The sequence below is a fragment of the Chlorocebus sabaeus genome, unplaced genomic scaffold, assembly GCF_047675955.1.
Source record: "Chlorocebus sabaeus isolate Y175 unplaced genomic scaffold, mChlSab1.0.hap1 unalloc_scaffold_477, whole genome shotgun sequence".
Classification (NCBI taxonomy): Eukaryota; Metazoa; Chordata; class Mammalia; order Primates; family Cercopithecidae; genus Chlorocebus; species Chlorocebus sabaeus.
Window position 1 is genome coordinate 28,829 of NW_027327789.1, and position 23,679 is coordinate 52,507.

Here is a 23,679-nt window from a genome sequence, read left to right on the forward strand (position 1 = left end):
TTTGCCACTTCAGTCTACACTCTATTCCCTTGTTTGGTTAAAGAAACCCAAGCAGAATGTGTTTTGGCCAATCGCGTGCTGACCCAACTGCAGAGGTTTTAACTAGAGTACTTTCATTGCATCATAGAAAGCAAAGTCATATAGATCAACTCATTATTACCACTCCAAAGGTTTAGTAAATCTCTAGATAATCAGGCAAACATTTTAAGAAGCTACATTAAGGTTTACAATACTCAAAATTTAAAACTACGTCCATGCTTCCAAAAACCACCATTCCCATTTTAGATGGCCAAATGCATATGAGAAAGAAAGAAACGTGCTGAGCACATTTTTTGGGTAATCTTATGGAGAAACTGCCACTTTAAAAATGGCTCCAGTTCCTGGCTCCAGATGGGTGTGGTGGGTTGCCTCACTCAATTTCAACTCCACCTGAAGCTGGGACACTAGAAATCCATTCCCAGACTCCAGGGCCCCAGAATTCCCAGTTCTGGAAACAGCCTGGAATGCAGACCTGTAGCAGAGAATTCTTTCCTGCCCACCCTAACTGTCGTCTGTGGAAGGCGACAGTCAAAGACAAATCCACCCCCCTAGGCGCAACCGCACCACGAAGAACCATTTCAAGGTGGGAGGTGATTGATTAGTGGGAACAGGCAGTTTAGCTAATCACTCATAAGGCAGAGAAGGGGGGTTTGAAGGCCTGTATCTGGCCTTGCCCTCGGTAAATGGTCATCCGCCAGTCAGCCTAAGCCACATGGGAAGGGGCTTCTTGCAGTAAAAGTGGGGGCGCAGTTGTGGGGAGGGGGAGTGTCTTAACCATCACTGTTTTACAGGATCACAGGGCTCAGGCAATGTTCAGTATTGTCACACACCAAGGTTTTTATAGTCTGAAGAAAACTGCAGTCCTAAAGTGTCAGTTCTCAAAGCCCTTAAGTTCCTCCTGCTAAGATTCCCAGAGGGTCTCCACTTCTTGCACCGAACCCCAACTTGCACAGGCACCTGTGCCTTCCTCCTGCAGCAAATGCAGATAAGAAGCTGTGGCTCTGCTGCAGTAATGATGCCATGCAGCCCTAACACCACAGCAGAGCAATGGCTGTGGCCTGAATGTCCCCAAAACCTCATGCTGAAACCATCTCTGATGGGATACATTAAGAGGTGGGGCCCTTGGGAGGTCGTGCTCTCAGGACTGGGGTTGGTGTCCTTGTTGGGAGGCCTGGAGGAGCCCTCCTGCTCCTCCACCACGTGAGTTCTGACGAGACGACCGCTGCCATGCAAGACCCGGCAAGATGCTGCCCTCTGTGAGCCACAGGCCCTGGGGCACCAGATGTGCAGGTGCCTTGACCTTGGACTGCCTTGACCTTGGACTTTCCAGTTTCCAGAGCTGTGAGCAATAAATGTCTCTTTACAAATCACCCAATCAACAGCAACCGGACAGAGACAGTAATGTCACAACATGAGTCACTTTTCTCAGTGGGCCAGAGGACTCCCCATGAGCCACCACTGTGAAGCAAGAACTCCTTGGAGGTTGGAAAGGGGTTCACAAGGAATTCTACCCAGCACCAGGGTGTCTGTCCTTTCTTGCAGGAAGATAACTGAGCCATGGCAGGAAACTACAGGGTGGGTGGGGCTGGACAGTAATGTGTCACCTGCTCATCTAAGCCTCAGTCTCCTGCCTCTCATCACGACAGTAGGGATAACACCCCCCTCACCTGAGCTGTTGGGGGAGGTAAGAGTGCTGGGTGATTAACAATTGTTAGCTCCACAGAAATTAGGCAAAGAATCCACCCCATGTCTTATAAAACCAAACCAGCCCAGGAATTCCACATCACTACTAATTTGCATGGGAAAATGCCAGATTCTCCTAAGTTCTGGCATGTCTTTTGTATTAATAAAGTTTGCAGAGTTTTCACATACTAGTAAATAAAACAGGAAAATAAATCATACAATTTGGAGGCTGAAGCAGGAGAATCACTTGAGCACAGACAGTGGAGGTTGCAGTGAGCCAAGACCTCGCCACTGTACTCCAGTCTGGGTGACAGACTCCACCTCAAAAAATAAAAGATTTTGCTGCTTCATACTAGTAAAGTGGGCAGATTCTACATGCCAACTCTTATTCAAAGGTCGCCTAACACTGACTTAGGAACTCTGGCCCTGATGTGCTTGGAGTTTTAACCCTAACAGTGTTAAAGACCACCCCCCAAGGAGCTCTGAACAAGTACTCCAGGTATACACTGAACAAGACCACACACTCTCTGACCGAAATCTAACTTCACAGACCCAAACTACAGAACCGCAGAAGACACTACTTCTGTCCAACTTTTTGTTCTGCCATCGTTTGTGTCCATTATTTCCTACAAACCGTCTCATTAGAATTTAGGGCACACAAAAGGCCAATACAACAGGGTTACTTTTCAAAGGTTTGGAGGTGAAGAACAGATACAATGCATTAACTTCCTATTGCTGCTGCAACAAATTACCACAAAGGCAAACCTCCCCTCAGCCCTGGAAGTCAGGAGTCCCAGGGCTGAAGTCAAGGGGTCAGTAGCTTGTATTCCTGCCTGGAGTCTCCCAATTCATAGAGGCCACCATGCAGCTTGACTCACAGCCCCACACCCCTCCTACCACTGCCCCAGCCTCAGCCCTGCACCCCTCCGGCCCCTGCCCCACACTCGCCCTCAGCCCCACAGCCCTCTGGCCTCTATCTCGTCCTCAGGTCTCCTCCTCTGAGGCAGACCCTCGTACTCCCTCTCATCAAGGCACATGTAAGAACACTGCACCCACCTGGACAACCCAGGGTCCTCCCCATCTCACTGTCCATTACACTCACATCTGCAAAGCCTCTTTTGCCATGGAAACTTCATTATACTAACAATCATTTAACAAGTGCATTATAATGATGTGAAAATTGGCATCGTTTTCCTCCTAATGAACAGATCAGTCACCCATGTACCCATGTAACCTATAAATATTTGACTATTAAATATACAATACTGTAGGAGACAGAGATGAGGAAGACGGTTCCTCCCTGAAAGACGACTGGACCTTAGACGGAGGGATGAACATTCTGAACAGGATCAACGTAACTCAACATTTGAGTCGGAGAGGCCAAGCAATGAGACTTTCAAAAAAGCAACCAGAAAGTATGTACTTTGCCTGTAGTTCACATCTGTGCCTGGCGTCATGAGCACGAGCGTGCGGACACGCACACAGGGCCCAAGTTTAAGATCAAATATAAGGAGCTTTCCACTGTAGTATTTAACTAGATCTTGTTACAAAATAGCTTCCTGATTGCAGTTTTTATCCAAAAAGTTCTGTGTAATTAAGGAAATTAATTTTCCCCTAAAAGACATTTATCTACCTATCATCCCTTATAAACTAAATGGGCGTATTAAAGAAAAAAGGCAAATGTTTGACTTCGGGGGTTTGCCTACGACTTGGATAAGCATGATTTTCTTCTGGCCAACCAGGGAGCAGCTGGACCAGACTGGAGGGATGGAAGAACAAATTTCCACTCTGACCTCAGTTGGGCACCAGAGTCTTCCCTGTCAGAATGTGGGTGTGGTGCTTCCCACACACCAGCCTCTGATGAAACTCAGCCCAAGGGTGTGGGAAAATGCTGTCTACTTCTGAAAAATCTATAAAGTACAGACACATCAAAAGCTTCAGAAGACTGTAAAGGGCCAAGGAGACCACTACACCCTTGGAAATTACAGAAAATGCTCAGCATCACACATGCCTGAAGTCCAGGGTCAGCTCCCAGCTGCTGCAACAGCTTGAGCACAGTCCTGGCTTCCCCTCTGATGCAGAGAGCTGGTCACTCTGCCAGCAGCACTCAGAGCTCAGAACATTCTAGATGAAAGCAACGTGTTCCTTTTAAAATGGGGAACCAGGGCAGCACAACTGAAGCTCTACGACTGTCTCAACTACTGGGTTTCGGGGTAGCATTAGGAAATCGTGAGAATCCAAATCTCAATTTCATACAGATTCCAGATTCACTGCAGGTTCCAGAATTTCCTGAAACATTCTTCCAATTTATCACTCAGGATTCCCTTGCCAAAGCTAATAAAGTCTACATTCCTCACGGAAAACCCACCATAAGCACCACCACAAATAAGATCAACTGACGCCCGCCCTTCGCACCAAACATAGAAACTGTTACTCACACAAGACTGTGCTGGAGGCAGCTCTCAGCTGAAGCCGAATCCGTGAGACTTCATTATCCCCATTTTGGATTGAGTGTGAAGACTCTCAGCAAACCAAGGCCCTAGTGTGAAGCAGAGAACAGATCCTCTGATGCCTGCCTGAACATTTCCTTCCCACCTCTGTCTTGCATATTGAACACCCTCAGAGCTACTGAGTCACCCACATTTGCAGGTCATTTATCCAGCCACCAGGATAACCCAATTATGCGATAAAAATGGTTCTCAGGGCTTTGTCATACTCAACAAGGAAGCTCAGAAGGCTAGGTAAGCGCAAGAAGGGGGGAAGCGTCCTCCAAACAGACAAAAACCAAGGAAAACCGTGCAGAGACTCAAGAGAGAGAGAGAGCAGAAACAGAGCCCGCTGCAGCCTTTCAGGTCCTGCTAGCCGCAGCCCTGCGTTAGGTGGCACCATTTCCACGGATGCATCCTACTGGGCCCATTTGAAAGGTCCCACTTGCGAGACATTCACCCCCACTTCCAGCTCCTGCAAGACCCGCTGCAGCCCCACTCCACCCTGGGGGCCTACTGTGCAAGTCTTCCCGGCGAGACCCCTCAGAGCCTGCTCAGTGTCTGAGACTGGGAAGCACCAACGATCCAGAAAGGCACAATCCCGTTCTCCTCGTGCTGCTTTCTGGGTTCCAAGTTGTCTAACGAGTGCTGCATAAACCCCGGGCTGGGGAGCCAGCCAGGGCCCAGCAGCACCCAGCTCATGCGCTCCACTCACCCCACAGAGGACCACGGAGGCCCCAGCACGCTCTGTCCGCGGGGCAAGACACCAGGAACAGCCACAGTTCAGGGTTCTGCCACCCACTCCGCTGCCGTAATTACCTGCTGGGATCTGAATTCTCATTGGTTGGAAAGGTGATCCTATAGCTCCGCTGCCTTAATTACCTGCTGGGATCTGAAATTGCATTGGTTGGAAAGGGGATCTCACTGCTTAAGCACTCCCTGCTGTCTCCTTGCAAACAACATAAAAAATCCAAAACCCTTCGTAAAGAACGTTTACTATAACCTCAAAACAAGACCCATCACGAGACCAAGGAAGATACACACGCACATCTGACAGCTGGTGGGTGTCAGTGACCAACGCCACGGCTTCCGTGTGGCGTGTGAAGCAGGAGGCCTGTCACGGTGACTCAGGTTTGGGTCTGAATAGGGGTCTTCCAAGCAACTAGGCAACCAGGACGCACACACCAAAACCCAAGTCCCCGCACTCATATACCTGGCAGAAATGCTGCGTGGCCATCGACACCAGTTGTGAACCAAGACCGATCTGTGTCCTGTGGCCCTCACAACGTCCGTACATGCCTGGGCCCAGCACAGGCCCGCACGGCACCCTGCTCGCCTCCAGTGGGGCTCTCTCCTGCCAAGGGGGATGGCCCTGAAGTCTGTTGAGATTTCCAAAGCTCTACAAAGTCGCCCTTCCTCCTGCTTGTTCAGAAGGCCTAAAGCCCTGAAGACACCAGTGAGAATTGACCTAGCCTCTTAAGGCAGCTCAAACACCTAAACACAGGAACGCTGGACCACTCTGCCCTCGAGAGCAGCCAATAACACACTGGGCTAAGCAGAAGGCACAGATGTCACATCCAGAGCCAGTGGCGCTCAGGATTGCATTCCAGGAATCGCCCATGTGGGTCCCTCCAAGGCTTCCAAGTCCCACTTGATTGTTTTCATCGTATCTCTATAACATCAGAGACATTATATCTCACGGTATCTATGAGATTGTCTCTACTTTTATGAGCACATATGCTCTCTGACTTACCACGGAATGAAACTGTTCCAATAAACCCAGCGTAAGCTGAAAATATCCTAAATAGAAAGTTCATTTGACATAATAGTTTCAACTTACAACGGGTTCATCCAGAGGCAGCCCATCTTGGGCCAAACAATGCATTGAGTGTGACTAGTTCACATCATCACAAGGTTGAAAAAAAACCACAAATGTAACCTTCGGGAGCCAGGGACCATCTGTATTACGGCTCCTGTCTTCAGAGACAACAAAAACCTCCTCTTAGACAAGAATCACAATTTATAATCCTCAAAATGTTAAACTTAGTTTAACAATCTACAGGTTCAAACAAAGCCAAAGTAGGCCCACAAGGCCGTTTGTGCCATTCACTAAGACACACGACTCTGTAATAACCCTCACCACAGCCCCTCAGGGTGGGTCCCAGAGGTGGCTGAGGCTTGTGGCTACGGACACTAACGAAACCAAAATCAGAGTACGCAGGTGCAGTCAAGTCATATGACTTCTCCACTAGCATATGCACAAATGTTCATCAGCAAATCTCATCTTTGCTTTACCTCCCTCCCATGACCTAAAAAGAAGTCCACCACACACACACACACACACACACACACACCTCACTTCAAAAACATAATTAGTACTTGCATTCAATTCTGGGCATTCAGAATAGACCTAATGGGTGATTAAATCTCTCCTCCAACCCATTGCTTAGTCTTCTTAGAGGATGAAGGATTTTGCATAACACAAGTCAACATATAAAAGATCTGGTATAGAAACAGACTTTCAAGTGGTCCTCATTATAGTGATTCAACTAATATACAAAGGACCCAACACACAGCACAGTGTACATTAGAAGAATGATTAATTTGTTCCCCTAAAAATCCTAATATCTACATAGAAAAAATACCCAATACACATTTTATCATTCTTTACCAGTATAGTCATACAAAGGAGTATCACAAAAGCAAAAGAACACATTTGGTTTGACTCACAGTTCTAAGTTTAATATAAAATTGCTAAAACCACCAAGACAAACATGACTATGAAATATTTAATGATCCTAACCTAAATTCAAGTCACCATTCAACCACCAATACCTCTGCTCTACTTACGGGAACTTTCCAAAAGTAAATTCTGGAATTAACAGGACAAAATTTTCTGGTGATAGAAATTAGGAAGAAATTGGTTGAAGGCCATTCCTTGGCTGTCAAACTTTTTCTCAATAATATTTTGTAAAATAAAAGTGTCAAACAGATCTTTACATTAACTTACAATCTATCAAGCAATACTGGAGCAAGCTTTAAATATTACCCACATTCTGTCAGGGCTGACTAACATTAAATCAGTATCAGTCTCATGTCTTGCAGCATCCACAGCTCATCTTCTTAAAACCACTTAAGATTTCATAATTAACTCAATTAAACAATGTAAGTCATCTCCTTGATCTTTGACATGAAGGGGTAATTTTCCCCCAAAATAGTACCTCTTTCCTTGACACGATTTAATCTGTGGTTAGAGTATTTAACAGGATTTCTTTCTTTCTTAGAAAATAAAATATACACCTTTCCAATATAGAAAAACTCTAACTGATAATGCTATAGCTTAACCAGGTCAAAAGCATTTTTTTTTTTAAGTTAAAAAAAGAACCTAACTGCATCTTTGGATCTTATGTGAGGTAGTGTCCAGGGTCACTGGGACCCCTGCTTGGCCAGTGTAGCTGGGTACCAATTAAAGACAGAAACCCAAGCATTCACTCAAAGCCGCTTCCCAGCTGTGCATCCTAGTGGAAGAAGCCATGGGTACAAACGAATGCAGCATTCTACGGAGGGCTTTGGGGAATGGCTGCTTGAGAACATCAAAGTGGCTCACGTCCCCCGAATATAAAGCCAGTGACTGCTCTCAGCTCCCATCCACAGTAGCCAAGGTCTGGAATCACCTGAGTGCCCGTCAACAGTGGACGAAGGGAATGTGGCCCGAACATACACAGGAGCAATACTCCACCACACAGCAGAGAGCCCTGTCATCCGCGGCAGCATGGATGGAGTTGGAGGACATTACGTTAAGCAAACGAGCCAAGCAAGGAATCGGCACATGTTCTCATAAGCAGGAGCTGAGAACAGATCTCGTGGAGGCCAAGAGTAGGTGGTCAACAGGGCCCAGCAGAGTCCACTCATAAACAGGATGGGCAGAGGCTGGTAACGGGCACAAACACACAGCCTAATGGGAACACGAGACCTACTATTGATATATCAGCAGGGGGGTGGCAGTGGGTCATCTACTGTGTATTTCAAAACAGCTAGGAGAGAATAACTTAACATAACCAGCACAAGGAAAAGAAACTATTTAAAGTGAAAGACATCCCAAGTACACAGATTTCATCAATATAGGGGTGAATCAAGGTATCACATGCACTCTGAAAGTATGTATTTTTCAGATACAAAATAAAATATTATGTAACAACAGAGACAAAAACCAATGACAGAATCATTGGCAAAGCACGTGCAGGAGAAGAATGGGAAGCCTGACATGGTGTGGCTGTGTGTCCCCACCCAAATCTCATGCTGAACTCTAACTCTCTGTTGGAGGTGAGCCCTGGTGGGAAGTGATTGACTCATGGGGGTGGTTTCTAATGCTTTAGAACAATCCCCCAAGTGCTGTCCTCATGATAGTTCTGAGATCTGGTTGTTAGGAGGTGCATGGCACCTTCCCCTTCACTCTCTCTCCCCTTCCAGCCATGTGAAGACATGCCGGCCTCCCCTTCACCTTCCACTCTGATTGTAAGTTTCCCCAGATGTAGAAGCCTGTACAACCCACAGAACTGTATGCCGATTAAACCTTTTTTTCCTTATTACCCAGCCTCAGGTAGTTCTTTATAGCAGTGGAAGAACAGTACAGTCCTCAGGACCAGCAATGTTTTCCTTCTACCCAGCGGCCAACAAGGTCCCACACCCTAGCTGGTTTTCCAAAGCTTTGCCAGAATGCTGAAGCCGTTTTGGGGATACTAACTTTCCCCATCTCTGGCAAACCAGATGGGGCATCCTATTTGCTTCTTACCACCTTTCTCAGAGAAACCCCACCTCTGAAACAGCCTCCACCAGGGGCCTCCTTCAGCAGCAGCAAAGCTGAGTGTTCCTTGTACTTCCCTTCTTCTGAACAAGTAAACATCTTAAGCTTGTTTTTCCATCTTCCCAGCTCATTGAAAAAAATATCTTGTGCTTTCTATTTTCCTCACACACACACATGGAAGAGAAGTTCCGTGAGGGCAGGAGCTCTTGTTTTCCCGGATCTGAGCCTGGACCTCAAACGCTAGCTGAATACTAACACGATATCCAGAGGCAGAAATGCAAATATCCACATGACTTCAAATACCCTAAGGATCTAACAGGCCGAGTGGCCCATGTAACTATGGCGTGCTGGGCCATTCAACTGGTGTCCAAATCCCTGTCCAAGTGAGCTCTTTAATTTCGAGACTTTTCAGACAGCTGTTTTGTTGTTGTTGTTGTTGTTCTGTTTTGTTTTTATTAAAGGGATATGTTACAGTTATAATCAAGAATATCCCAGGCCGAGTGTGGTGGCTCGTGCCTGTAATCCCAGCACTTTGGGAGGCCAAGGTGAGCGAATCACCTGATGTCAGGAGTTCAAGACCAGCCTGGCCAACATGTTGAAACCCCATCTCTAATAATACAAAAATGAACCAGCCATGGTGGCAGGCACTTATAATCCCAGCTACTCAGGAGGCTGAGGCAGGAGAATGGCGTGAACCAAGAGGTGAGGCTGCAGTGAGCCAAGATCGTGCCACTGCATTCCAGCCTGGGCAACACAGCAAGACTGTCTCAAAAAAATAAAAATAAACCAATACTCCCAGTTAGTTCTTCACCAATGTCAGATACATCAGTTTAAAGAAAAATATGAAAGCATGTTTTTAAATTTCAGTGTTGAATTTAACCATATCTTTTAAGAAGATATGAAGATAGAAGTTCCCTAAGGATCAGGGGAGAAAAAAGCAGTTAAGAAAATTTTAAAACCACAGGAGAAAAGCAAATATGGGTTAAGACCTCAAGGCAAAACTTTTTCTTTGCACTTTGATTTCAAAAGAACAGAGATGCCCAAATTATGAACTCTCCCATCTGCATTTTATATTCCTGTGTCCTTTGAAAGGCTGGAGATGGGATCCCGGGTTCCAAAGTGCCTGGCCATGGCTCACATCAGGCGGCATCTTTCACAGCCGTTTACTCCCCTCACTGTGCCTAGAGAGCTCTGTGGCCCAATTTACAAAAAAAAAGGTCCTAATTTACTCACATTCATCACTTTGAGCAGTCTCAAGAAATGAGACAAATATTGACACTCCACAGAAGCAAGTACTCTCTTCCAAAAAGTCAAGTGCCAGGTTCCCATGAGCCAGGCAGCTTGCTTACAGAAAGCACTGGCTGACTTGCTGGTTTAATGTTAAATGCATTTAAAATGTTAAGTGAACAAACCCCCCTCCTAGTGGGTGTACGCGTTGAGCTGGCTGCAGTAGTGATGCAGACCACGTTCTTTCCTTTGGTTTTGCTTCAAGCAGAGCACCCCACACCCAGGAAGAGGGCAAAGGACAGCATCGAGGTCTAGGACAGATCTAAGGAGAGCTGCAGGCTGACTGCCTCATCTGCAAATAGTCTCTCATTTCAGAGAAAATCACTGAACAGAGTTCATAACACGTGAATTTTTAAAATTTGTATTTCTAATTTCATCCCATTAGAACTTTTGAACCTCCACCTCCCACCTAGAGAACGTCAGCTCAAGCCGATCACAGCGCATTGCGATTTTCTATAAATAATGCGCACGCCTGCATCTGAGCGGAGATGTGAATGTCTGGAATGTGCCTGCCAGGCCCAGGAGGAACTGCAGCAAGTGTGGGGACACAAGCCGCTAAGGAATCTGATTTGGAGGGAACTGGAGGCAACTAAAACTAGGTCCACTGGTTTTTCTTGGTAAGGTTTGACCAGGCAAACTGTTATCACTGTTGCTAATTTATGGTAATTGGAATGGGGACTTAACAGTAAGTAATTAGAGCAACTACAGAATTTGCTACTCAATTACAATGGCACAGATTCCTGAGAATGGAAGAACTGTTGCCCAGGAATAGAGTTCAAGAGGTCCTCCCCATGCTCTGAGGAACATGGCATTTCCACGCACCCCTGCTTTGGTCCCTGGCCACCACCATCCTGATCTCGGCCATCTGATGGCATCAGTCCCCAAAGCTGGAAACACCTGAAACCTCTTGTCACCCTCCCATCTGCCCTGCCTTCCTCCAGTCCGGGATATTCAGGGATGCCCACATACAGGACCAGGAAACCAGGGTTATCCCAAACCAGTGCCTGCATTCAAAGTCCTCCATGGCAGCACAATCACCAATGGCCAATACTCCCAGAACCTTCCACCTCAAAACGGGAGCACATCTGGATTCAAGCTGACAATGCTGCCTTCTCTTTGCATTGTACACATGGAGGCATGTCAGGTTCCACCTAAAGGTATCAGGTTCCACGCTGGTCAGAAGCCCAAACCTAGTCACTCTGCATGATCTCAATTCACCATCCACAGAGAAGCCTGCAGTTTTCCTCTGGTGTACGGTGTGGATGGTGGATGGTAGAAGCATTTCCCCTGAAGACTCGGAGACAGGAGCCTGGCCAAGGAGGCCAGTCACCCCATCCCCTGCAAGGCCCGGATGTGACCCTCTGCTGTCTGCACACCGTACCCAAGTCTAGCAGTGCTGGCTCTGTGGTGGGATCCATCTGGGTCTGCAGAGGACCTGGGGCACAGGAACCATGCAGCCTGGCTGCAGCCAGAGGCCTAAGGGATTCCCACGAGGCTCTCCAGCCTAGGTGCCCTCACCACAGGCAGAGCCATGCAAGAGAGTTGCCTGCTGAACTGGAAACGCCCCAATCTGCTCAGCCAACACAGAAAGACAACAGCCACCTACACCTGCTGAGCCCCAAAACGTGGCCACTGGGCCTGAAGGGTTGAATCTGGAATTTAATCTGTGAAGTTCTTTTCAAATGTGTTTAGCTATGTAATCAAATCTTTATTCTAATTAAATTTAAAGAAGCCCCTGGCTATGGGCTCCCTTGTTGGGCCTCACAGCTCCAGGGAGTAAGAACGGGAGAGAGAGGCCCAGAGCCTCTCTGCATTCTCCATGTTAATTCAACAAGTCATCATAAGGAAAGGCACTCCAGCAGGAGAGGTGTACACGGGAAGAACTGGGTTGGCCCTGACAAGCATGACCCCCATGGCATCACAGCTCCCTCAGGCAACAGGCAAAAGACAATGATGCCCACCTGGACGGGCCACCGGATGTGATGATGCACCCCCAAGCCCTAGTCCCACAGCAGCCAGAGATCACCTGCTGCTCGCCCCGGGTAAAACACAAGCCCTGGTCCCACAGCAGCCAGAGACCACCCGCTGCTCATCCCGGGTGAAACAGGCAGAGCTACCCGAGCCCTCTAAAGTAGGAAGAATTAAGGAGGCGACTCCCACGACACACGTGATACTCCTTGGAGACGGACACAGGCTTCGCTGTGAAAGTGCAGAGGACGGTGCAGTCCCTAGGCGGGCTGCTTCTTCCAACGATCGGGAAGAAACCAGATCCATTTCCTTGTAGGAGAATGATTTGTACCGTGATTAGACAGAAGACAGAAGGTGGCTAATGTTATCAAATCATCAAGCACCTCACGGCTGCTTCTCCAAGGAAGGCCTGGATACTTGCAGCCACCCGCGTAGGGGCCGCAGTGTTTACAATGGAGATACGGGTGACTGAGGTCTGGCTTCCTCAGGGAAGCTAAATTTGAACTTTCACCACTGAGGAATCAGTCATTTACAGTCACTCACCCTCAATGCAGAAGAGGGCTCAAGACACTGCACCAGACTTCAACACTCAGGGTTAGGGTCAGGGTCAAATTCACAAGTTTTACAAAATGTATTTCCTTGGGATGCCAGAAGAGATGCAGCTTCACACCCCCCCACCTCCATGGTTTACTTAGCCCCTTCACCAGTGGATCTCACCAACAGATGACACATCCACACCTCATCCATGGCAGCACAGAAAACCACTTGGAAGACAGCCACTCCCACCAAGCTTCCTGACTTTGGTGTTTAAAATCTGCATCATTTAAAATCTGCATCTCATACGTGAGATTACACTTCTCCGAACAGACATTGCGACTGTCATTTCATCCAAAAGGGCTTTAGGAAATGACACGCGGTCCAGACACCAGAGGTCGCCGGCCGCCTTACTCTAGCCTAATTCCTTTGTGCCTGTATGGAGGCTTCACAGATACAGCCCATTAATGACCGTATGAGAAGCTCAGGGCATAGACGAACTCAGTGCTGAATTTTTCCATTTATCACCCTTTTGTTTTGTCCAGAAGACAGCTGAGAAAGGCGGGAGCAGATCATCTCCTCGAGTGTAATGACTCTAGCCACTTCTCTTCACCCCAGGTCACCACTCAGTCAACACGCTTTTGAGAAACCAAAGCAATTCTGTTCCCTTCACTCTGGGTTCCAAGCACTAAATTCCTCCATTTTATCAATTAGGTTATCAAGCAGCCGTTTGTAATCTGGACTGCAATCTGATACGAAATTTAAAGCTAATATAAGTTGTGGTAATAGCTCCTATTTACATTATAGATAAGGCATGAATGAAAACTTTAATCTGTTCATAGGACCAACTTTGTCAACAAACCAATTATTCAAGCAATGATTGTCTTCAGTTAGATGCAAATTACTTTGCTCATAAAAGATTTTCCAGTAGGAATTTTTAAATCCATGGTCTGTCTTTTCTGAGCCTGTCTCTGCACCTTCCCCTGAGCGCACAGCAGGACTTCTCAGGGCATCCCATCAGCAGGCCCACTGAAGAGAATAAGCCCGCAGCCCCCAGCCCAGGAATCAAGTCTGAGCCCCAGCAACCCCTCATCCAGCCGAGGCTTCCTCACCAGCACAGCACCCAGGGATCTTCCAGGTTTAATGCCATGTGTGTGTGGAAAGTAGAGTGCTGGAAAGACCACAGTGGACATTCTACAAATGCAAATTCCCTCCTGGAACAGCCCAGCAACCTTCTGTACCTTCCCCAAAGTACCCATGCCAGACAGGCGTAGAGTCTAATGCGGTGCCTAGGAATCAGCATTTAACACGATTCTGATGAATAAGAGAGTTTGAGAGGTCGGTCAGCAAGAGGCTGCCGTGGCCTCCACTCATTTGCAGGCTCTGAAGAGACACAGATTCAGGTAACAGGCCAGACAGGACAGGACAAGGATGGGGAAGTGGAGGGCAAATTCCGTGAACCACCAACCACCCCGCCATCCCCACTGAGACTCCGTGATTTAAAGAGAGGCAAAGCCAGGGAGAAAAGATGCCCGCACCACATGAGGGACTGAGATTTCACCTAAAGCACGCAGCATGTGGCTGAGGGCCAAGGTTGGGCAAGCCAGGAGCACAGAACGGGGTTCACAGGCCCAGAGGTGCTTCCCACACCCACACCCCGTGCAGATCTCCCAAGCACTGCCTGTGTCTCCTGCCTGGTTTATTTCCTCCCCCCCTTCTACTGTGTTGGTTTCTCAGCCACCACCCACCACCACACAACCCTCTCTACAAGCTGGGTGGACTGAAAAGAGTGGGGGCGGGTAAGATCTGGGCTCTGGGGCCAACGTCCTGCCTGAGACATTAGTTCCAACCCACCTAGCTGTGATGTGAGCCCCCGAGATTTCTCAAATGTGAGATGGGAAGGTAACTGAACCCACTCACCAGGACGGCTGTGCAGACTGAGATTACATATAGCCACACCTCGGCATCCACCACACGTGGGACCCCAGTCGTGTTGCCCCTGATGGGAATCCCTCTATCTATGCCCCTTCTGCTACCAGAGCCAACTGCCAGCAGTAGCTGTGGAGGGTGTATCCTCTATTCCCACTCCACTCACCTCCCATCGCTCCACGCAGTGACCTGCCATGCAGCGGCCACCAGCAAACCCGGCCCCACTGGATAACCGACCACCAGCCTCCCCTCACTTTGGGGCGTCTTCCACTTGCAGTTCCGAAGCAGACTGAGAAACCGCCCTCAAGGGCAGTCACCTGTACCTTATTGCACGTAATGACCTGCCACGCAGGACCACCAGCAAACCCAGCTCCACCAACCAGGCTCCTGTGGATAACCGAACCCCCACCCCCCACCTTGGAGCGTCTTCCACTTGCGGTTCTGAAGGGGGCTGAGAAACCTCTCAAGGGCACTCACCTGTTTCTTATTGCACGTAATGGCCTGCCAAGCAGGGCCACCAGCAAACACGATCCACCGTCCAGGTTCTGGTGGGTAACTGCCTCCCACCCCGCTTCCTCCTGGGGTGTCTGGGAGGCTCAGAAACTGCCCTCCAAGGGCACTTATCTGTTCCTTATTGCACTAATACCTCATTTACAGAAACCCACTTTGACTTCCAGCACTGCAGGTGTGACAATTTAGGAATCCTGCTTGCAAGCTCCAAGAGCTTGAGGTCACGTCCACCTCACCAGCATCCCAGAGACCCAGCACTGTCCCACTGTGTTTAAAATTCCAAAATACTCCTTCAAAATGCTACTGGCATTTGGTTTGCGCATAAAATGCTAAAAGCCTTCAAGTGAAACAAATATCTTCAACAGTTTGATATAATGACATGTGAGTTACACATCTGCCAAATTGTAAAGCCTCATGCATTTATAACATTTTATTTATGGTCAAATGGTTCATTAATATAAATTACAAGAATCTCCAAGAAACGGTTTTTTCTTTTGGCATTAGATGACCAAAGGAAAACTGGGTTCTGGCTGGCTTTCAGGCCTGTAGAAGCAGACATATCTGCTGACACAATCAAGCTCCTTCCCACTGATGTGGCCTCATCCCAGGCCCCTCACCCGGATGCCCGCAGGCCCCTGGAGGAGCAAGCAGACCTGCCTACATTTCTCAAATGCACAGCTGTTGCTCACACTGCAGATGGAGCTCAAGGCATGAGCAGGCCACCACGCTAAAAATACCACGCAGCATCCACGCAGGTGACAGTGGTTTTCACTCCATCCCAAAGCCCCATGTATGAGTTTAAAGCCATGACTACTAAATAGGTTTTTAGACCCTCAAGACATACTTTACTTTTATGCAACAAAGTTAAAAGACTATCACTCAGGTATAGGCTCTGAAACTGAAGAATAATTATTTGGAAACAGAGCCTCTGCCAGATCAGGATAAGCACTTGGGACAACACCCCGTGACCTCGGTCCACACAAACCCATCCAGACCAGAGGCCTCCCGCACTGTAATTTCTGTGGATTTCTGTAAACGAAGTATTACTGCAATAAGGAACAGATGAGTGCCCTTGGAGGGCAGTTTCTGAGCCTCCCAACCACACGGCCACATTAAGGCTGAAGCCGTGCCACCTCCAGAAACACTGTCCCTCGCTGAGGTGTGCCTGGCTTCTCCCTTTTTCCAGAACTTAACAAAACCTGAAAGGACAGGTCTGTGTAGAAAAAAACACGCTACTTGCGATTCCTCTTCCCAGTTCAGGCTGTAGGAAGCTCATTTCAGCCCTCACTGTGTTCTGACTGTGGCTTAGTTACCATAAGAAATAAAGTCAGAATTCCAGTCCCTGTCTCCTGGGCAGTGTGGCAGGCATACATACCTTCAGTTACATGAGGAAAGGAGTGGCGAACCCCCTTCCTTCAGTGAAACTGCACAGTTCCCAGAACGCTGATGCCATCCCCTTCACACCACTGTGAACACCTGGACAGAGCACATTTCAATGCGTGCACCTTTGTGGGCTAGTTTTCTATTTCTCCACTAAATCACCCCAAATTTAGCACCCTAAACACTGACTTATTTTCTCACATTTCTGGAAGCTGGAGTCCAAAACAGTTCCCACCATCTAACGTCGAGGTGTCGGCAGGGCTGGCTCTGGGTAAGCGACCGTCTCCTTGCCCCCCACAGCCTCTAGAGGCTTCTGCATCCCCTGGTCCATATGGCACCTACTGTCTTCAGGACTCACAGCGGCCCTGACGGCCCCCCAACAGGAAGACGCAGAATGTCAGGAGCCCAGGCTCTAGTGCTAGGGCCAAACCTCCCCACCCTCCCAGTTCCTCAGACACGCCTGTGTGAGCTAATATAGATTCCACTTTAACTAGTGTCACCTGTGTAAGGGGTAAGTGCCCAGCTGTGAACTGGTTAACCTCGCCCACACAAACCCCGAGAATAAACTCACAGGCCACGGACCACTCCACAAGCAATAAGTGACCACCTGCTCAGGGACCTCCATGCCCCAGCAGAGCCCTCCGGTACCTCCTTGTGAGCTCAGACTGGCGGCAGGGGTCTGCAGCGCCAGAGGGCCCTGGATAAAAAACACAGCTCTCATGTCGGGAGGCACCCGCCCGCGGTTGGGTTCCCTGTACTTTAATAGCCCAGGTGGACAAGCCGCACCGCATGCAACCCCATCACCAGAATAACGGCTGCACGTGGCGAGTGCACGGGTGGCCACCACTCAGCCCAGCTGTCTGCGATAAGCACATCACCACCGTGACGCCCAATCAGACTCAACTGCTGGAACAGTCCCAGCATCGGCCCCCAAGAACATTCTGGATCAAAATTCAGACTAGTGATTGCAATCAGGGCCACATGTGGCTGAATGTTTTTACAGGAGGACACCACAGCTGGACTGACGTCACAGCTGGATCTGGCTGGACTGAGAGCATTTCCCACTGTACATTCTTACAACACCATTTTATTTGTGCTCTATTAAACTTCTATGGCTTTTTTTCTGCTTATCTACTTTATGGGAGTGTTTCTTGTTCTTATGACTGCGGTGATACTTCAAGCTACAACTATCAATGTGTAAATTAGTTTTGAAGTCGCCTTATCATTAAACATTTCACAAGCAAGCAGTCAGAGGCAGCTAGCCCGGAGGCCTCTTTTCTTCTCTGAGCCAAACCTGCCTTGGACTCAAAGAAAACGGCACATGGAGAGGGGCTGGATCTCCAGCTCCCATTCCTAGGGAGCCTCCTGGGGAGCAGATATGGAGGGAGAAGCCCTGGTTATGGCACTGTGGTACTAAAGAAAAGTCTATTTGGGTAATGTAAGCACCAGACTTAAGAGATTAAGCAAACCATGAAAAGAAACCACTAACCACAGCTTCTCCAAAACAGAACTAAACTCCCTTTAGTTTGAATTGGAAAAGCAGAAGTGATGATCAGTATACAAAAAAAAAAAAAAAAAAAAAGGAAATGACACAGTATCTGAACACAGGAGAATAATCAAGGGCCACTGTCTCTTCCTGTGTCAGTGGGAGCCTCGCATCTAAGCTGGATTTAGAAGGTTGCTACTTTGGACTGAAAGGTATCCCCAACCCTAGTTTGTAAGCAAGTGGAGCAGAATGCTTCAATTATTTCAAGGTTTAGCGGTAAAGCTCTGCAACTCTCACAACCATTTTAATTGGTGTGAATTTTAAAGTGACTCAATCTGTTGGCTGGAGTATCTAACGGCTTAACCACGGGGTCACGTTGGAAAATTTTTCCAATTGCTTTTGTTTTTCCTACTGAAGATGCATTTGAACGTTCTTGTAGTTTGCAGTTGGCTGGTTCTGATGTTTGGTCCTGAGCAGACCCAAGTATCCGTAGAGGAAGAATCTGAAACCTCAAGCCACTCGAGTGCTGTCTGGGCAGACGGAGACCCCAACCCGAGGGCCACTGACGGACTCAGCATGGGCGCAGGGCCGCCCGACGCAACGGGCCACGTATTTGCCGGTTACAAAGCAACATAAGCACACACCCCCAGGTGTGCACACACGCTCTGTACACATCTGTCCCTATCAACACCAGCACACACCCCGAGGTGTGCACACACGCTCTGTACACGCTCACATCTGTCCATGCCAACAACAGCATACACCCCGAGGTGTGTACACACGCTCTGTACACATCTGTCCCTACCAATGCCAGCACACATCCCCAAGGTGTGCACACACATTCCATACGTGCTCACATCTGTCCCTGCCAATGCCAGCATACACCGCCAAGGTATGCACACACGCTCTGTACAACCTCACATCCCTCCCTGCCAATATGAGCACACATTCCCAGGGGTGCACACAGGCTCTGCACATACTCATGTCCGTCCCTGCAGCCTGAGTCAAACAGTCACAGAGAGGCAGAGGAGGAGGAGGAAGGATTCGATGGGCACTAAGGTCCTGGGCCGGTTCCCCTCTCTACCTCGGGAGAGACCCCTCATGTGATCCTGCCATCACTCACCCTTCCGCCTCCATCCCCCATCCTCCCACAGGGATCAGGAGGATGCCCACTGCACAGAGCTGTGATGAGCATGAACGAAAGATGGCAGGAGCTCACGCCAAGGTGCTGAGCATGGGGCCTACGGAGTGCTTCTTTCTGCTGTGGCTGACATCATCAAACAAGAGACTGACACAGCTTCTGCAGAGAATGTCACTTGCTGAGAAACTGAAACGTGTGACCTAGGAGCCTGTGAAGGTCTAAGAACAAACCAACAAACCAAACGGTTTTGTTTGTTTTTCAAACACCATAGCCTGTTTTTTCTTTTTTTTTCATGCTCTACCTTGGGTATCATTTAGTTTAATTTCAAAGTAAGTCCAATAATTACACAAAATCACAGGACTGAGCATGGAGCATTGTTTCACTTCATGTCCTCCAGCCTTTAGGACACATTAAGGAAAGACACGATTCTAGGATTCCCATTAGAAAGGCTGCCCTGAGGCACCTGCTGGGGCAGCCAAATTGCAGCTGTTGATGCTGCCCCCAAGCTGCTTGGATGAAGCAGAAGATTCCAGAGGTCTCCTCTCTTCTACACCTTGTCCAGGAGAGAAGGTGGGGGGAGAAAGGTGAGAGAAGATAGGAAGAAGGAGAGGGGAAGGAGGGAGAGAGGAGGGGAGAGGGAGGGAGAGAGGAGGGGGGAGGGAGGGATAGGGAGAGGGAGGGAGGAGGGGCATGTTCCATCCACCAAGGCAGCTACACTGCAGAGAGAATGGAGGGTACGTTGCCTCTCAGGACAGTAAGTTCGAGCTGTTTATAATTGTTAGCGTAAACAGTGACCAGCTTAGGACAGGGCTGTCATTGGAGTTGACGTTTTATTTTCATAGTTGATATTGGGGACCTGGACCTAAAGCACCATGCCTTGCCCTTTTGCCAGATGGGCCTATGCTTCTCTATACTTGAGTCTATTTGACTAAGTACCCGACATTGACTAGGAATTATGACGTGTAGGATACCCCTTACCACAGTAACGTCAAACTCATATTCTAAATGCAATTTGTTCAGGGACTGGCTTCTAACTCTGGGTGGGAATGTTAAGCTCAGTACAGTTCAATTCAGTAAGCATTTATCAAGAAACTCCTAGACCAAGAGCTGTGTTAGACACTGGGTATGGGGTGATGGGGATACGAAGATGTGGAATTAGAACTCGAGAAGCTCAAATGCTTCCATTTAATTCCCTAATGCAATTACTAAGCTTCAACCTGATGGCTGTAATGTCTAAATTCACTTTTTCTTTATTCCAGTTCTACATAACAAAGCATAAATAATCACAGAGGAATGATTCTGTGTTGGACTATTCAGTGGACAGAGAAGAGCATTCTGACCGGCGTGAGACACTGTCTCCGTTCCCAGGGAACCCGTGAGGTGGCTGCACAGAGCACACGCGTGAAGATTCAGGAACACGAGCGTCAGGTGATGGGAGGGGCACGAAGGCAGTACCAGAAAGATGTCTGCCGAGAGGCCGCTGCAGCCAGGGTGGCCGGGAAGGTCACGGGAGTGGGCACAGGCATCTCCTTCCAGCCGCACCTGGTTTTCATGAGGACGCGTGCACGGAAGGGGATGACACCGAAATGCTGTGGCGCTGAGGGGAGGAGGGGAGGGACACAGGGCCAACGGCTGACCCCCACCCCTTCCGTCCCTGCCCCTATGAACGCTGCCAAAATCAGCCCCAACGGGGAGAAATGAGGCGGGTGAAAGAGGTGGACAGACTTGGCTTCCATGGAATTCACAGATTCCAGTCATTAAAAATCCCTTCTGAGTTTTCATCTGGAAAACTTTGCCAATGTACTTAGGGACAAGAGGCGGAAGACGAAGCCAACACAATTGGGCTCAAACTGCCACCCTTCTCCTTCTCTCTTCATCCACCACCCTCCCTGGGCCCCTGAGTGTGAGAACCAGGAGGTGCACAGCCCAAGGGTGCAGTCCCTAACCAGAGGAGGGAGCCGCACGGCGGGGCCCCCAGCACGTGGATGGCAGGATCTGTGCTATGTCAGTCCCAGGGCCCCAAGCAGAGAAGGCCTGGGGCTCCCAGCTGAAGTTTTGCTGTCTCCTCTCTCACCAAAGTCGAGAAGCACTGAGTGGGACCAAGGCCGCACCTGGCGGCTCCTCGGTGGCTGCCGATGTGGTCCTCAGGCTGCGGGTGAGACCCTCTAGGGAAGCCCAGACAGTGGCGAGAATCACAGCCACGAGTGCTCCAGTTGCCCCAAAACTCAAGCATAGCCTGAGGAAGGCAGCGCCCGCTCAGATCCCCGTGCAGGCTTGTGTGGCACACTGGTGAGGCACACAGCACCAGAACACGGCACTTTAAGTGGCTTTGTGGGGTGTAGGAACACAAAGTGTGGTCTGGAGTGGCTCAGAAGTCACTCCCACCAGCCTGTGGGACCCGGACGGCCCCTTAGGATGTGGCTGGAGTCTCTCCAGGGCGGGCTCCAAAGTCCCAAGGATGAGGTAAGCGTCGGTCTTGCTCTGAGGAAGGCCCCTGACAAGTATCCTGAACATGCAGGTACACAGCTGGCTGACTCATCTGAAGGGATCTGCTGAGCTACGAGCCAGGGACGGCTAGAGAAAACTGCGTGAACCTTTGTGACTACTCACAGGTAGGTAGCTACTGCCTGAGACCCAAAGGTAAAGAATTAACCTGAAACTGCATATTATAAAACTTATTTTTAAATGATGGCGCTTAATTGAAAAGACTCCCAAAGAATACTGCATTAGAAAGTGACAGAGTGAAACCGTGAGGCTGACCACAGGAGTCCCTGGAAATTTCACCAAATGTTGTGTCAAAACTGGGAAACAGAAGAACTGCACCTGATGAAACATTCAATTAATCACTCGAGTCCTCCCCACATACGAAGCTATGTAAAAAGTGTTCCCAGAAGGTAAAGTGAGCAGGAGGGCTGTGAACACACAAAGAGAGAGCCACTTCATCCACGGACCACAACAAGAGAAACGCTAATGAGTGCCGACGACACGCTGGAGTCCAGGGCTCTGGGCGCAGCTGGGACATCAGGGTCCCACTGTCCAGATGGGAAACCAGGGTGGAAACACCAGGGAGCCTGTCCCAGGGTGCAGAGCTAGTGAACAGTGGTTCATACTGCGACAATCCCAGCTGCCAGGCTGTGGGGCTCCACGGGACAGAATCCTGTTGACTTCACTCTGGGGTGCGAGAGGCGGCAGCATCCCCCAAAGGCACCTGGAGAAGTGGTGTTACCCTCCATCCCCTGTCCCCGGCATTACCCTCCATGCCCCTGTCCCCGGCGTTACCCTCCATCCCCCTGTCCCTGGTGTTACCCTACGTCCTCTGTCCCCAGTGTTGCTCACCATCCTCCTCACCTCCAGGCCCCTCTCCCTGTCCTCCCTCATTTTCCTGTTCAGCCAGAGCACATCACATGTCTCTTCCCTTTTCAAGAGGCTCAGCTGCACCCAGAGGCATTCCAGCCTATTCGGGATGGGGCACACACCCTGGGGAAATGCCAGCACAGGGCCGGAAGGGCCTGAGACCCTCTCAGTGTCGCCCAGGAAGGATGGAACAGCCCACGGTCAGGCTGATTGTCAGGCAGGGTGAAAACTTCTGTGTCCGAAATGTTCTTTTCTCTGGAACTGTTTGGACCATTCGTGAACGAATCAGTTAAATACCAGCAAGTGCCACTCCCACTTATTCTCTGGCTACAGTTTTCCACCCACCAGCAACCACACTCCTAGGAATTATCCCTAACGCAGAATCAGCGCCTTGTGCCTTTAGGAAAACCTCTTTCTCTCCAGCTTTGTCCTCCTTCCACAAAAGGTGCCTCTGACTGCCTCACTCGCCGTACCAGGATTTCACTTGGCTACGGAGGAAAATCTGCGTGGGGCTCAGAGGTGGGTGGTCCTTGCATGGGCAGCAGGTCTGTGACATCCTCCGAGGAGCCTGGCCCAGGCCTGCCTCACACGCCAGGACTCTGCCTTCTGGCCCTCGGGCCCCCGAAGCTGCTTTCCTTCCTGGTGTCATGCCCCAGACAAGAAGGCCGGACAAGGGCCCAGGGCTGCTGTGGGTCGGGAAAGCCTCCTGACACCTCCCACTCCAGGACCCCCCATCAGCATCCCAGCATCTGGACCTGTGTCACCAGCCGCTCTGCCGTGCAAGAGAATTGGATTTTCAGCTGGGTGTGCTGCTTCCCTAAACAAAGTAGGGTGTTGTTACTGAGGAAAAAGGAAAAAATTGGCATCTTCTTGGCAACCCCGCGACATCCAGCCACCGGTTCTCACCACCCCAGAGATGTCCATCCAGGGCAGATAGTGTCTTCAACCCAGCGCCACTGACCCAGAAGTGCAGTAATTAGTACACTTTCACCAGAATCACCCACTCCTTCACCTTTACACCCAAGAAAAACATGTTTGCCAGGCAAATTAGATGTCTAGGAGGTGTAAGGAAACCCCA